This window comes from Eurosta solidaginis, chromosome 2 (assembly GCF_040869045.1).
Source record: "Eurosta solidaginis isolate ZX-2024a chromosome 2, ASM4086904v1, whole genome shotgun sequence".
NCBI lineage: Eukaryota > Metazoa > Arthropoda > Insecta > Diptera > Tephritidae > Eurosta > Eurosta solidaginis.
The window spans coordinates 264,714,585-264,729,814 of record NC_090320.1 but is presented as its reverse complement, the minus strand read 5'-3'; the positions used below and the strand labels follow the sequence as shown (position 1 = coordinate 264,729,814).

General features: G+C 36.4%; 1 protein-coding gene across 3 annotated transcripts in view; it reads left to right on the top strand.

Annotated features, from left to right (window-relative positions):
* The window catches only part of Pde1c (Phosphodiesterase 1c), a 704,757-nt gene that overhangs the window by 226,890 nt on the left and 462,637 nt on the right, over nucleotides 1-15,230 (top strand). The gene's annotated exons all lie outside the window — the stretch shown is intronic.

Genomic DNA, 15,230 nt, shown 5'->3' with positions numbered 1-15,230 from the left:
AGTGATGTATTGCAAAAAAATAATAATAAAAATATATTAAGAATAAAATCCCAGCAACTTAGGAAACTATTATTTTACGGTCTGAAGTTTCTTTTTTTATTTGCGAAACAAATAGTTTGCGACGCGTTTCGATATTTTTCTTACATCTTAATCAGGAAGTCGATGTTTTTGTTACATTACCAGCTAGAATTCTGCTACTTATTTATTTGCTTTAAAATAAATCAAACCATCTTATGAAGATCTAAGGAAACATCGAAGAAAGTAGGAGAAAAATAATAAGCTTAAGTTTTTCTCATTTTAATATTTTAATGAGAATTAATAAATCAGACTCCCTGATGAAGACATGAAAAAACATCACAACGCGTAGGATAACAAGAAAGAACTCAGTTGTTTGTGTCTTATATTTCGCTCTAAAATCTCCATTTATAAACATCACTAAAAAATATATTCTGGCCCAAAATCTTGAACGGTTTAGCTTTTTGAACTACATAAGTATATGACCAAACCCAATTTAATAAAAATTCAACAATTTTGGTTCTTCTAAAATTACTGTGCCGTCTGGGTTTCAGTTTAGACTTACTTACTTACTTCATTGGCGCTTAACCGTCTAACCGGTTATGGCCGTCCAACAAGGCGCGCCAGTTGCTCCTTCGCTCCGCCAACCGGCGCCAATTTGTCACACCAAGGGAGTTTAAGTCGTTTTCCACCTGGTCCTTCCAACGGAGCGGGGGCTGCCCTCTACCTCTGCTTCCATATGCGGGTTCCGATAGAAACACTCTCTTGGCCGGAGCATCATCTTTCATTCGCATAACATGGCCTAGCCAGCGCAGCCGCTGCGTTTTAATTCGCTGGACTATGTTGATGTCTGCGTGCAGCTCGTACAGCTCATCATTAAATCTTCTTCGGTACTCGCCATCGCCAAAGCGTAGAGGTCCATTAATCTTTCGAAGAACTTTTCTCTCGAACACTCCCAAAGCCGCTTCATCTGCTGTTGTCATGGTCCATGCTTCTGCCCCATATACCAGGACGGGTACGATAAGTGACTTGTAGAGTATGATATTCGTTCGCCAAGAGAGGACTTTACTTTTCAATTGCCTACCTAGTCCAAAGTAGCATTTATTGGCAAGAGTGATTCTTCGTTGGATTTCAGTGCTGATGTTCTTGCTAGCGTTGATGCTGGTTCCCAAGGCGCGTATGCGCCGACTCTTTGCTCGATGACAGCAGGTACTTCGTTTTGTCCTCATTCACCATCAAACCCATCTTTACCGCTTCTTTTTCCAGTTTGGAGTAAGCAGAACTAACAGCACGGGTGTTTAGGCCGATGATATCAATGTCATCAGCATCTGCCAGTAATTGCACGCTTTCATATTATATTGTTCCAGTGCGGTTAAGTTCTGCAGCTAGTATAATTTTCTCCAGCATCAAATTAAAGAAACCGCACGATAGGGGGTCACCCTGTCTGAAACCTCGTTTAGTTTCGAACGGCTCGGTAGGTTCTTCCCAATTCTGACTGAGCTGATGGTGTTGCTCAACGTCATTTTTCACAGCCGTATAAGTTTTGCGGGGAAACCAAATTCAGACATAGCGGCGTATAGGCAGCTCCTTTTCGTGGTGATGTGTGTCGATTCTCTTTTCACGGGTTTTTTCCAAGATTTGGCGCATTGTGAAAATCTGGTCGATGGTAGATTTACCAGGTCTGAAGCCGCACTGATAAGGTCCAATCAGCCGGTTCACGGTGGGCTTCAATCTTTCACACAATACACTTGAAAGGACCTTATATGCAATATTAAGAAGGCTGATTCCACGATAGTTGGTGCATTTTACAGTGTCCCCCTTCTTGTGGACTGGGCAAAAAACACTTAGATTCCAACCGTCGGGCATGCACTCGTCCGCCCATATTTTGCTAAGAAGATGCTGCATGCGCCTTACCAACTCCTCGCCGCCGTCCTTGAATAGCTCCGCAGTCAATCCATCAGCGCCCACGGCCTTGTTGTTTTTCAATCTGGTTATTGCTATTCTAACTTCGTCATAATCGGGCGGGCGACATATATTCCATCATCATCGATTGCGGGATCGGGTTCATCCTCTCTGCGCGGTGAATTGCTGCTTCCATTTAGAAAAGCAGAGAAGTGTTCCCTCCATAATATCTAAGCACTCTCTGGACATCAGTAACAAGGTCGCCGTTTTCGTTCCTACAGGAGTATACCCCGGTCTTAAAACCTGCCGTCTGTCGCCGTATTTTTTGGTAAAATTTTCGGGCGTTATTCCTGGTGGGTAGCAGCTCAAGCTCCTCGCACTCACGCCTTTCTGCTTCTGCTTTTTGCTCCCTGAAAAGGCGTCTCGCTTCCTTTTTCAACTCATTATAGCGTTCACATACTCCTCTTGTCGCACTCGCTTTTAACGTAGCCCTGTAGGCAGCGTCTTTTCTTTCGGTTGCAACGCGGCATTCTTCATCGTACCAGTTGTTTTTTTCGTGGCCGCCGGTAACCAATTTTTTCCTCGGCGGTAGTATGAAGTGCTTTGGAGATATGCCCCCACTGCTCCTGTATTCCTTCAGGATTAATTGTACTCTCAAAGAGCAGGTGTGAGAGTCGGGTTACGAAATCATTGGCAGTCGGTTGTGATTGAAGCTTTTCGACGTCTAGCTTTCCTTGTGTTTTTTGTTCCTTGGTTTTAGCCGCGTTGACACGGGTGCGTATTTTGGCTGCAACGAGATGATGGTCTGAGTCGATGTTAGGTCCTCGAATCGTGCGCACATCTAAAACACTGGAGGCATGCCGTCCGTCTATCACAACGTGATGGATCTGATTGCGAGTATTTCGATCAGGAGACAGCCATGTAGCTTGATGTATCTTTTTATGCATGAACCTCGTGCTGGATATGACCATGTTTCGAGCACCGGCAAAGTCAATCAGCCTCAATCCGTTAGGAGAAGTTTTATTGTGTAGGCTGAACTTTCCTACTGTAGGGCCAAGAACACTTTCTTTGCCCACCCTGGCGTTAAAGGCGCCAAGCACGACTTTTATATCATGGCGTGGGCAGCGCTCGTATGTGCGTTCTAATTGTTCATAAAAAGTGTCTTTCACCTCATCGTCTTTCCCCTCTGCGCATGGGCGCAGATGAATGATATATTAAAAACTTTTGCTTTTATTCGGATAGCGGCGAGACGCTCGTCCACAGGCGAGAACGCCAGCAATAGATGTCACAATTTTTGACCTTCTTGCTTCGTCCAACGCATTTCTTGGATGGCGGTAATGTCAGATTTTGCTTTGACGAGGACATCAACCAGCCGGGCATCTGCGCAAATCCCATTCAGGGAGCGGACGTTCCAGGTGAATGCCCTCAATTCAATGTCCTTCAAACGCTTGCCATGGTCGTCATCAATAGAGAGTGTATTTATCCGAGGCTTGTTTTTATATTTCATTGGAGTATGGTTTTATGTGGCGGGTCCCAAGCCCAGCGCACAACCCGCTCAGCGGGGGTGAAAATATTACTTGCACGTTTTTATAGCGAGCCGCTTGCTCCAAGACAGATGCCCGCTTGCAGCCGCACCTAGAGGTGTACAGACGCTGTCGATGAGATCTCCGCCGGCTAGCCCTTAAACCGATTATGTCAGAGTGGCCTAGGCAGGTTGTCGCCTTCGCTCAAGATCCGTTTAGCGGCTACCCAGAGGATACTTGGCCGCAAGCGACCGGCAGTAGTGAGCTGCTTCAACCGCATGCAAAAGAATCGCTCTGACCATTCCCAGGTAAATGGCGGTCAGAAGCTTTCCCCACTTTCGTGGAATTCTACACACGGCTCCACCCTCAGCTTAGACTTACAATTAAAAAAAACAAAAGATGTCAACCGGAGACGGGTTTGAAGTGCTACGTATGACAGTTGTGTGCTGCACCCACAGGTCTATCACATATGTGTATGTGTAACATAATTTTTCAAAAAAGGTTATATGTTTTGCAGTATTAATTTAAATTAAATAAAACCGACAGGTTCTAAGTTTTCGGTTTTGTTCAGTTAAGAAACTATGCTAACTAATTTCGAAAACCTTTTCGGAAAAATTCGAGAAAATTTAAAGAAAAATTTGAATTTTTTTGGGCTTCTGTGATATTTTTTGAGTATGATGTTTCTTATCCCAATTTTAATTAGATAAAGTACAACATACGCCCTGATTTTTGATAGTTTTTTTTCGAAGGGTGTTTAAGATGTTCTTCCATATAAAAATAAATACACATTGTATGAAAGAAAATTTAAAACACCCTTTGGAAAAAAACTTTCCAAAATCTTTTCGAATTTTAAGAGACCTTTAAATTGTACTTGGTTTGCACAGTTTCAGTTACAAAGTAAATAAAACTTTTTTCTTAAAATATCGAAATTATAAAAATAAAAATTTTATTGACGAAAGTTGATAAAACCTGCCTGTGCTATTTTTCCCTTCGCTGCTGTTAATTCAATCTTCGTTGTTCAGTCATTTTGGTAGCTATTTTATTTTGTCTTTTGTTTTAAATCAAAAAGATTGTTCGTTATTTTTCTTGATCATGTTAGATCATTGCCCAAATAAATTTGATTGCATTTGAAGAATTTTATTTGCTTTAAAAATTGTATTTCCTTTCGCGCTACAAAGCGCAATTTGACAACAAATTTATTTTTGTCCTACATGGTCTCACGACTAGCAATGATTCACAAATGACCCTGTCGCTAGATTTTTTGGCCAGCGGAATAGCATGGCGGTTATTTTCCATTCAATAAATATGAAACAAGAACCAAGTAACTGATAACATATGTTTAAATCTATAAATTAAACAAAACAATTTACAGTTTTTGCAAACTTTAATCCCATGCTAGAATTAAGTCATCGTTAAGCTTTATATTGATACTGTCTGCAATGTACACATTGAGGATGGTCAACCCCATTAAATCGTCTTCAAAAAAAGTAAGAATGAAATAAACACGTTTATGTAGTGGTCTGGAAAAAAATTCACAAAACTTACGATCCCTGCACTGTTTCCTTTGTCTTTTGCCAACTTTTTGTAACACTCAATTCCAATTTACCGCTAACAAAAGGGATTGACTCTTTATGCCGGCATCAACAACAAAACTGTTGCTATATTCAGCGCTTGCTTGCCAATTGCGTGAATGCAGAACACACTATAGAGAGAATATATAGTATACAAGGTGCTTTGTTAAGAAACTGTCAAGCTTTAAGGTTTTATGCAGTGTCTAGTTTAATGATCAGTGTTGCCAGGTGATGAAAAAAAAGAAGCTAGATTGGCAAAAACAAAATGGTTAGAAAAAGATAAATTTAGAAAAAAAAGCTAAAAACAACGCCAGAAATTTGTTTGGTTAATTCATAAATTTTTTTTTTTTATATTTTAGTTTACACATTTGTAAATAAAAACTTATAAACATAACTTAAACATAACTTCTTGTTTAAAAATATATCAGGCACATTTTCCTTGACTAGCACATGGAATTACTTTAAATGATTGCATATGTGTATATACACAAAAAAAAATATTACAAACTAATTATTTATATAAAATATTCCCCGTCTGAAAAATCAGAAGAGCTTAAGTCTGCGTATAAAGTTTGGCTATTTACCATAGATATGAGATCATCGGTAATTTCAAAATCAATACAACATTTAGATAAGCGTTTTAACGAGCGTATAATATTAAGCAGCGCATTAGGCATTTTAATTTTTAGTTTGTTCCTTAATTTAGTTTTCAGAATTTTCATACCACTAAAAATTCTTTCAACCTCTGCGTTACTGTGTGGTAATACCAAAAAAACTAAATATGAATTCGACAAGTTCTAAAAAAGGTGGTCCGTTTAATGCATTTTTATGTTCTCGGAATTCCGACCAAAATTCCATGGTGGAGTGTACATTTTTCCATTGTATAGTTATAAGTTTTCGCCACTGCAGCTCTATTAATGCTATTTGACTTGAAGAATAACTATGCTTCTCTTTTTTAAAGTAAGAAAATACATCTGGCTCTGAAACTTTCAACGAATTTTCAGCAGAAAAAGAATTAATCTTTTGTAGAGAACTCATATTATTAGGTATTAGGTGTTCACAGGAACTATTGAAATTATTTTATTTTAGAAATTATTAAAAATACATTCGGATTAAAAAAGGCTAGAAAAAAGTCACGAAGCTAAACCCAAAATTTCGATGCTAAAGGCAAAAATAAAAGGCTAAATCTAGCCTCGAAAAGGCTAACCTGGCAACACTGTTAATGATGAAGGAACTCTAAAAGGTGTGTTTTAGCTCAAACAGTTTAGAAATGAGAGCAATTTTTATTTTAGTTCAATCACTGCGACCATGTACGTTATAATTATAACATTTTGATGAGGCCTTCGTATGCTTAAGAAATTAGACTCATTCGATTGGTAAACAAAAAATCTAGAAGACCATCCCTATCAGCTAGCACACACTCAATATATATATATAAAATTATTAAAATTAGACTAAATTAAACATTTTTTTAAACATGTTTTATATTTATTGCAAAACAAGTGTTGATGTCTAGATATTTTAAAAGTGTAGATCGTTCATTGTGTTCCTTAACCTATTAGGGCTGATCACATTCACGACGGCGGTGTAGCCGCCACATCTGTCATATTATTTTTACACATGTTCTTGTGAGTGGCGCTATTTCTCTATATAACACTGTAACGAATTTAGTGAAATTCCTCTTATTTGCACCTTCTGCTAACGTTCGTATCGCTAAACTGTTGAATAAAATAACTCCAATATTCAATAATGCAAAATGGTCTTTATTATACTACTTGGAAAATACTTCACAATAACACTTATACTTCGCAACCAATAGCGTGCTTAAATCAAAACTGATTGCTGCATACTCAGCGTTCGCTCCTTTTATACTCTGTGCTGTCTCGTACTTCTAGGCGTTTCTTCTGCTAGAAACGCATACTTCTAGGCGTTTCTACTACTAGAATTTTCTACTTGGGTACCAGCTATAAACTTACTAGCTATAAACTACAGATGCACGTTTATAGCCTCTCGTACAGCCATATGCGCGTGAATATGTGAGTAATACCTCTCAGATATATGCATGTGTTTGTGCGCATCTCTCCGCTGCTTGTATGTACATATGTGTAGACATAATGATTGATTTGTTATGTATGTGCATACAAGTGGCTGCTTAGAGATGATAGTATCCCTTAGTGTTGCTAATATTCGTCACAATACTATTTTTGGGAAGCGACAGTGAAGTGGCGTCCTTTTTGTTTTGTCAATAAAACCAAAACAGAAGTAAATAACAGATAATAAAAACTGAAATCATTCTTTTAAGTGTTTTTTAAACATAATTATTATCTTTTTCTAAATTTTTCGCTACTGTTTGCTGTACTTTATATTGTTAGCTGCCGCTTTTAAAGTAATTAAGAAGCCAATGCTTGGCTACGGTTGTCTTTATTGTGGTTGTGGTCTATAGACACCGTGTTGAATGTAATCAGCCCTATTGCTCTATTTTATAAAGTGTTTCGCCAGTTTATATTTTGAGTTGTTTAAGGTTCGCAACACAACACCCTGTATATGTATGCCATACTCTTCGAGAATACTCAGTTTTGCCTTTCCTTTGTTTTTTTTTTTTTTTACACAAATAATAGTGGGTATTTTAAAGGCATCATGATTTTCGCCCTCTATTGGCTCTCTTGAGTGCTTTGTATATGTAAAAGCAAGCTTTGTAGCAACAAAAATATATTACTATATAAAAATTAAATTTTCTGCTCTTCAGACTTGCGATAGATAATCAATGGGTTTTTGTATGTAAGGTGATAATTTCGCTTTCAGACTGATATGTTTCCATTTATTCGTTTTGCCCATATCAGCAAGGGGGACGTACATATTTATACCTGAATACAGTTATGATATGTATATGCTTTTGGATTTTCATGGTAGATGGTACCTAAGGGTATGTGGATGGGTCGAAGTTGGACGGAAAATTGGCGGGGGGGTCTTTTGTCAAGAGCTAAATGTAAGCCGCAAGTTTAAGTTGGCTGATCACTGCAGTGTATTCCAAGCGGAAGTTGCTGCGATTAAGGATGCGGTGGATGAAATGCTATTCAGCGCTACTACGGTTAAGGAATCTAACATTTACTCTGATAGCCAAGCGGCTATAAAGGCCTTGAGCTCAACTACAGTGCGATCGAAGGTGGTCTGGGAGTTCCTGACCTCACTTGCGATTGCATCGAATTATTTTACAATTAAGATTATCTGGGTCCCGGGCCATAGTGATATTCCGGGTAACTGTCAAGCGGATCTCTTAGCCCGAATCGGTACAACTGAACCGGATGAAGATGGCTGTAGGGATTTCTGGACCTCGAGTCAGCTCAGCAAACGTTGGGCGGACACTACGTCTTGCAGGGTATTAAGATCTTTCTTGCCGAAAGTGGATGGCAGGAGGTCTGCTGAAATAATTGGGTTCACTAAGGCTCACCTATCAATGGTCATTGGGGTTTTGACAGGGCACTGTCCCATGGGTATCCATGCGGTACGTGTCAATATATTGGAAACTCTATCCTGCTGCAGCTGTATGGAGGATGATGAGGTAGAATCACCAAATCACTTTATGTTTGACTGCCCAGCTTTTGCCAGAACTAGGCGAAAGTATTTCCGTCGTGACTCAATTGGATCTCCCGAGGAGCTATCCAAGGTTGAGATCGGGATCATTCGGAACTTTATCGTTGCTACCCAACGATTCTCTAAGTAGTTGTATCTACGTCACCGTTAGTTTAGTTTATTATATATAAGTGAGCTTCCCCTATCAGGGAAGCTACCACCCAACCTAACCTAACCTAACCTAACCTAACCTAAGTGTATCAGTTTTTGTGTAGTCTAAGTCATATTTCCCTATATTAGAACTTTCGCATAATAAATTTATTAGTTTGGAGATTTTGTTTTACTCTTTGATAATTTTTTTTTTTTTTATTGGGCCAATAATCTAATTATTGCTAATGTTTCTGTTTATATTTTACTTGGTCTGAATTAAGTCTTGAGAGAATAAATCAAAACTAACATTTTATTATGGGTTTTAGAATGAAATTGCCACCACCTAATAAACTAAATAAACGCATTGTTCCGCATACCATACCGAAGATCCTGGGTTCACGTTGCGCTCAAAGGAACATCAAAATTTCATGAATAATCTTTTCAATAAGAGGAAAGTTCTCCTAAGCAAGGTCGCCCCCCGCAGTGATCTGGCAAGACGTATTTCTGCCATGAAAAGCTTTTCAGTGAAAACTCATCTTTCTTGCACGTTTAGTCCAAAAGCTCCTAGCAACCTAGTTTTACGTTCGGAGAAAAAATAGAATGAATGAACGCACGGCCGTTGTGAACGAATTTTGTAATTAAAATTTAAGAAACTTTCCGAAAAGCTATAAGTTTTAAACTTGGAATATAGTTCAGAACCTGATGACAATAATAAGAAAAAACTCCGATAGGTTACGCATGCTTCGAAATATTTAAAAAAATCGTATTTGTGGTCCGATATGGTTCATATTTGGAAAACATAATACACACATGAATAGAAAGCGGCCAATGAAGAAAAATCACCGCTGGGTGGCGCACGGATAGAGATATTGACAAAATTGGAATTGGTGTTCCGATTTGGCTCATATTTCGAACACATAATACATACAACAATAGAAAGACGCCTATGAATAAAAATCGCTGCTAGGTGGCGCAAGGAACGAGATATTCAAAAAAATCGTATTTGTGGTCCGACTTGGTCCATATTTGGAACACATAATACATACATGAATAGAAAGCGACCTATGATGTCCGATTTGGCTCATATTTGGAAAAAATATTACATACAGTCCGGTAGTGGTAACATCAACATTTTTTTGAATTCGAGGAGGGACAAGCATACGTTGCGCAGAGTCGAGTAAAGTCTTTGGAAGGATTATGTATTGAGGACTTAGATTGTAACAAATTGTGAAGAAAGAGTCCTTGTAATAATGAGTTTATAACTGAACTAAATAGAATGAGAAATAATAGGCAATTAAATAAAGACTAAAAATTTTAAAATAAAATAATTTAAAAAAAAAATTTTTAAGTTAAACGGTTTTATTGAAAAAAATACTTACATGAAGTAATAATAATAATAAAAGTTAGAAAATAATTAGTTAGGTCTTAGGTACTAGTCATTATAATCCTCATCAATCTAGGGCGTTGATCATACAATTAAATAAAAGCGTTGGACGCGTCAAATTTCTATTTATAGTCATATATAAGACCAACCAAGGTTGTGCTACGCCTCACATTTTTAGAAATTTCACGCGCCCAACTATTTTATTTAATTGTCTTATCAACGCCCGAGATTGATTAGAAGTATGATGACTAGTATCTGCCTAGGACCTAACTATTTATTTTCTAGCTTTTAGTATTATTAATTCATGTAAGTATTATTTTCAATAAAACTATTTAACTAAAAATTTGTTTTAATTATTTTATTTAACAAGCTTCAAGTTCCACCATATAAGCATATGTATACCATACACAGTTGATTGTTTCGTGATCGGTAGCATATACATAGCTATAGTCATAACTATCTGAGGTAAACATTTATCGAAGGTGTCGCTTTTATCTGCTCTCTGTATATTTTATATCCTATGCAGCCGATCAGTTTTGAAATTTGATGAGCCTATTGTTCAGAATCACTTTTCTCTTAGTTAGGTTGTTTTGGGTCCTTAGCGCGTCATTTATAGACCAGTGGGAAAACTGTATATCACATGAATTTGGTATCTTAAGAACGCTACTTTGTGGCAACTTTATTACAATTTTCTGTAAGTAAAAAGCATTATATGTCGTAGAATTTCATCCTTTCCCAAATTAGTGGAACCGCATATAATTCCTAAGTTATAGCTGCACACATCTCAGTTAAACCTTTGAAAAATATTTCGAAATTGCCTGACGATGAGTGTTTCTTTCCCCTCAGATTTTTGTTAATAAACACGTCTAGCCGACCGTGCTTATGTTATTTTAGTAGTTCCATAAAATTTTAAAATAATGGGGCCGTTTTTGCCTTTTGGTAATTTTTATAACAATTGTTTAAAATTACATTTAGGTCATTATATTTTGAATTTTCCTCCATATCATATATGTAATACGCCTATATTCCTAATAGAAAATGCTCGCAATGTGTTTTGAATTCGAAACGAAAACAAGACAGACTATACAATTTTTGTGATTGTAGCAGCATAAGTGTGACAAGAAAAAATTTTAATTTAGGTACATTCGATTATTGAATACAAAAACAAAAACGTTTAAACAGCAATATATCGGCACTCTGATGTTTGGGAATGTACCTAGCCTTTTGAAGCAATATAGGAGTATTGCATATATGCTCCATATCAATACAATTTGATTACTCTTTCAGACTAAATAATGAGTTGTAATACCATTGAACAAAAGAAATAATCAAATATGAATACTTTTGATGATCAAAAATTAAATTTTAATATTTCATAAAAAGCAATAATCAAATATTCTTACCTTTGATGATCAAAAACTGAATATAGTTTTACAATCACATTTTGGAATCATATTTGAATCAAACGTGTTTACTTTAGGTGATCAAAAATTTATAATCATTTTTAATTCAGCTTTCTGAATCTTTTCTGACTATATTTGTTGATTGAATAATGAATTTTATACTTTTACTTTTCATTAAAAATCTTATTTTTTCACAAATAAATTTTTCAATCATGAAGCTTAAAAAAATATATGTATAAAAATTGTATTATTTATACAAGACAAGAAAATATGTAAATGCTCCTCGTGACCGAAGATTCCCCAACCATTTCTCCACCTTCGATTTCCCAGAAAATACATAATGGTTGGACAATACAAAGGTTGTGAACTGTTTGAATCCCAGGTAAGTGAAACTCCCTTGACATACTTGGACACGGCTACAACATCCAGTATCGTAAGATGTTGACGATAACAGCTGATGTTGGATGTTGTAATTGAAGTTTTATATCGGTCAAGTTTGTTTGCGAATTACCTTTGTTTGAAATAGCGCATTTCCGTATGTTTTCTTCCCTTGATGATATAAGATTATTATGTAGTATCTTATTTTGAATGAGATATGAAGAATAAATGCATGACAATCGTATTCAAATAATATTCAAAAATCTCAACTAAAACGATTGAAATATATTCACGAATATGATCAGAAAATGGCTGTGAAAAGCAGTCAAATATCCATCAAACATCATAAATGATTATTCAAGAATAATCACATTTAGGGTACATTTTTCTCCCGACGACACATTAATTTTCGAACAGAAAATGCTTTTAAATTTGAACGTTTTTAATCATCTTGGGGTATGGTATTTAGATATTTTTTGATCAAAATTAAAAAAAAATGCTGCCTGGAAATATCACGGCCCAGAAAAAATTTGGATTGTGAACTGTGCATCCGATCACACTTTCCAGTACTATTTTCTTCTTCTTCAATACTAAAAAGTGCAAGCCTGATAATTGAAAGCTCTTACTAGTAAATATTTGACAAATACTACCTACTTTTAGGCGCGTATCTCAAATCAACATCCGCCTGACACGTTGTTTTCCATTTAAAAATAATAAATCTTGCAATATTTTCAAATCTTAACTTTCATGAGGCCTTTTTGAAATAAAATATATATTCTCCCCTTTTTCATGTGTCTTATCAACAACAACCACACTAAAATAATTGCATACGGAAAACCTCTATACACACTGACTTAACAATAAAGCTTACGCGATATATATTTTTTGTTTGTTTTTTAATGTAAAAGCTGAACTAAGCGTACGTACATAAAGCAAGATAAATTATTCTTATGCTACAAAGTCATTCATTCAGTGTTGCAAAAAGGCTAACGGCAGCCGGAGAGGCACTAAAATTTATACACGATATGTTTACGAAATTTTTTTACATCTATCAAGTCTTAGCGGCAGTTACCCACCGACGTGTGCCGTACGTACGGACGTTTGTTGTACGAAACACGTTTGACCGAACCCTCAAGCCCGTAGGAATCAATGTGTGCGTCTGTGTACATGTACATAACATATTTGTGTGTGTATTGTTTACAGATAAGCACTGTTGCCATTAACCAGTTTGCATGCATGCTTATGGAAACATCAACATTTTCCAATTTAATTTTTGATGTTGTAAAAGGCTGGAATTAATATTAAATAAATACAAATAGATTACATATTTATAATCTGCACTTTTACATAATTATTTCGAATTATTTCCACAATTTTTCAAACTTTAATTAGGTGTTTTTGCATAAAACTGCAAACGGTCAGAAATTAGCCCACAAAAGTTTACTAGGCAACTCTGTCTAGTGAGAGAGCGATCAGCTTACACGTTCTTACGGAAAAAATCAAAATTGTTTTGATTTCTACGTTCCGGGCTACGTACGTACGGGCGTTGCACGTCGGTGAGTTTTCGTTTACATTGCACACTCATAAGATAGGTCGTGTCAGCTGACACGTTTTTGGTACGTACGTTCGTGAGTAACTGCCGCATTACACTCTTTCATATTTCCTTGCGAGCTCGAAATTAAAGCAAAAGCACACACACATATATATAAACCTCTTCACTTAAATTACCAACCCCTTCTCACAGTGTATACAAATAATTAAAATGAAAAATTTTCTTACAACTTGCAATTATGAAAAAGAAAATGTAGCACCCCATTCAATCAGTAAGAAGCTTTACACTGCATCCTCCATTTCACTTCCTTCTTTTCTCAAGCACATCCTACAATACTTAAAAAATCCCAGATTTACAGCCCATTCACATTAATGAAGAGGAGGGCACATGCTGTTAAAGTAAAAACAAACAAAACAAACTGCGTTGCTCTAAAGAAAAACTGAAAGGGATTGAGAGCAAAGAAAGTGCGTTGTACACAAGGGAAGACAACTTGCACTTACCATTGCTAGGCAAGCAGAATAACTCAGAATATTTAAATTTGCCTTGAATGCAGACGAAACTTTAAAAACGAGGTTAATGTGAATTTGTATTATGCAACAACAGTGAAAGTTGGCAGCCAAGGTAGGCTTGACATACTTGGAAAGGTGGCAGGAAGAAATTGGTAGGAACAAAGGCTTTATCGCAACTTGAATATATTACTTTGTCTGTTGCGCCTCCACAAACTGGTCATTAAGCCTATTTGAACTAATTTGCGCATGGTGATTTAAGAAGTAACAACTTAGACCATAGCTTACAGAGTTTCATTCGGAAGCATTACTAGTTTGTCCTCCTTTACATGTTCCAAACCGACGGAATTAACTTGGAGATATTCTTGGCGCTGGATAGTGTCACCTACTGCATTAACTTCCCTATACATATTTTCGAACTAGTGAAATATTCGTAATTGAAAGACGTTGCACGTTTGATTGTGCGACATTAAGTCTCCTCTTTATTGAATAAATTATTGTATTTTATACTAATTTACTTAACCTATACATTCATAAATATCTTAATACTAATAACTAAAAATAAGTACATAGGAAATGGGTTATGCATACATGTACGTTTGTATACAGTCTTTGTATACATGTAGTTTTGTATGCATAACTCCATACATGTAGTTTTGTACAATTTGCAGCGTCAGCAGATCAGTTTGAATATTTTGATATTTTCCCACAATTAGTTGAATGTTTGTATGTAAGTTAGCACCAACTAAGTCAACATTCGAGCTGACGCTAACGTAAAGAGCTTAGTCAGCAATACGCAAGTTGATGGCTCAAAATACTTAATAATAATTTTGAAGCAAACAGGAAAAGGCCCAGACGCCTGATCAGCAAAAACACAAATATTGTGAACGACATCCGGAATTGAATTGGGAACAACATCCGGCATGCGCCGAACGAAATAATGCTGGCACAGGTAGAATTAAGTTATATTTAGAACTAATTTACCATTTTTAAGTCAGTCAGTTGTAAGCAGTTAGTTGTAAACGTTTAGTTTTAATTAGTGAGTAACAAAGTAAGGTCTTACGACCAATAATTAAATTAGTGAATAAATAGTAATAAAGGTCTTGAGACCCCAAAAAAAATTATTTTTTTAATATCCTTAACAAAGGATGCAATAATTGGCGCCCGAGCTAAAAGGCTTGGCCTGGTAAAGTTATATTGTTGTAAAATCGGTATAAAGCTTAATAAAGTGCCTCGAAGGAAACTGTTATCAAAAAATTCCAAAAGTGCCACCATT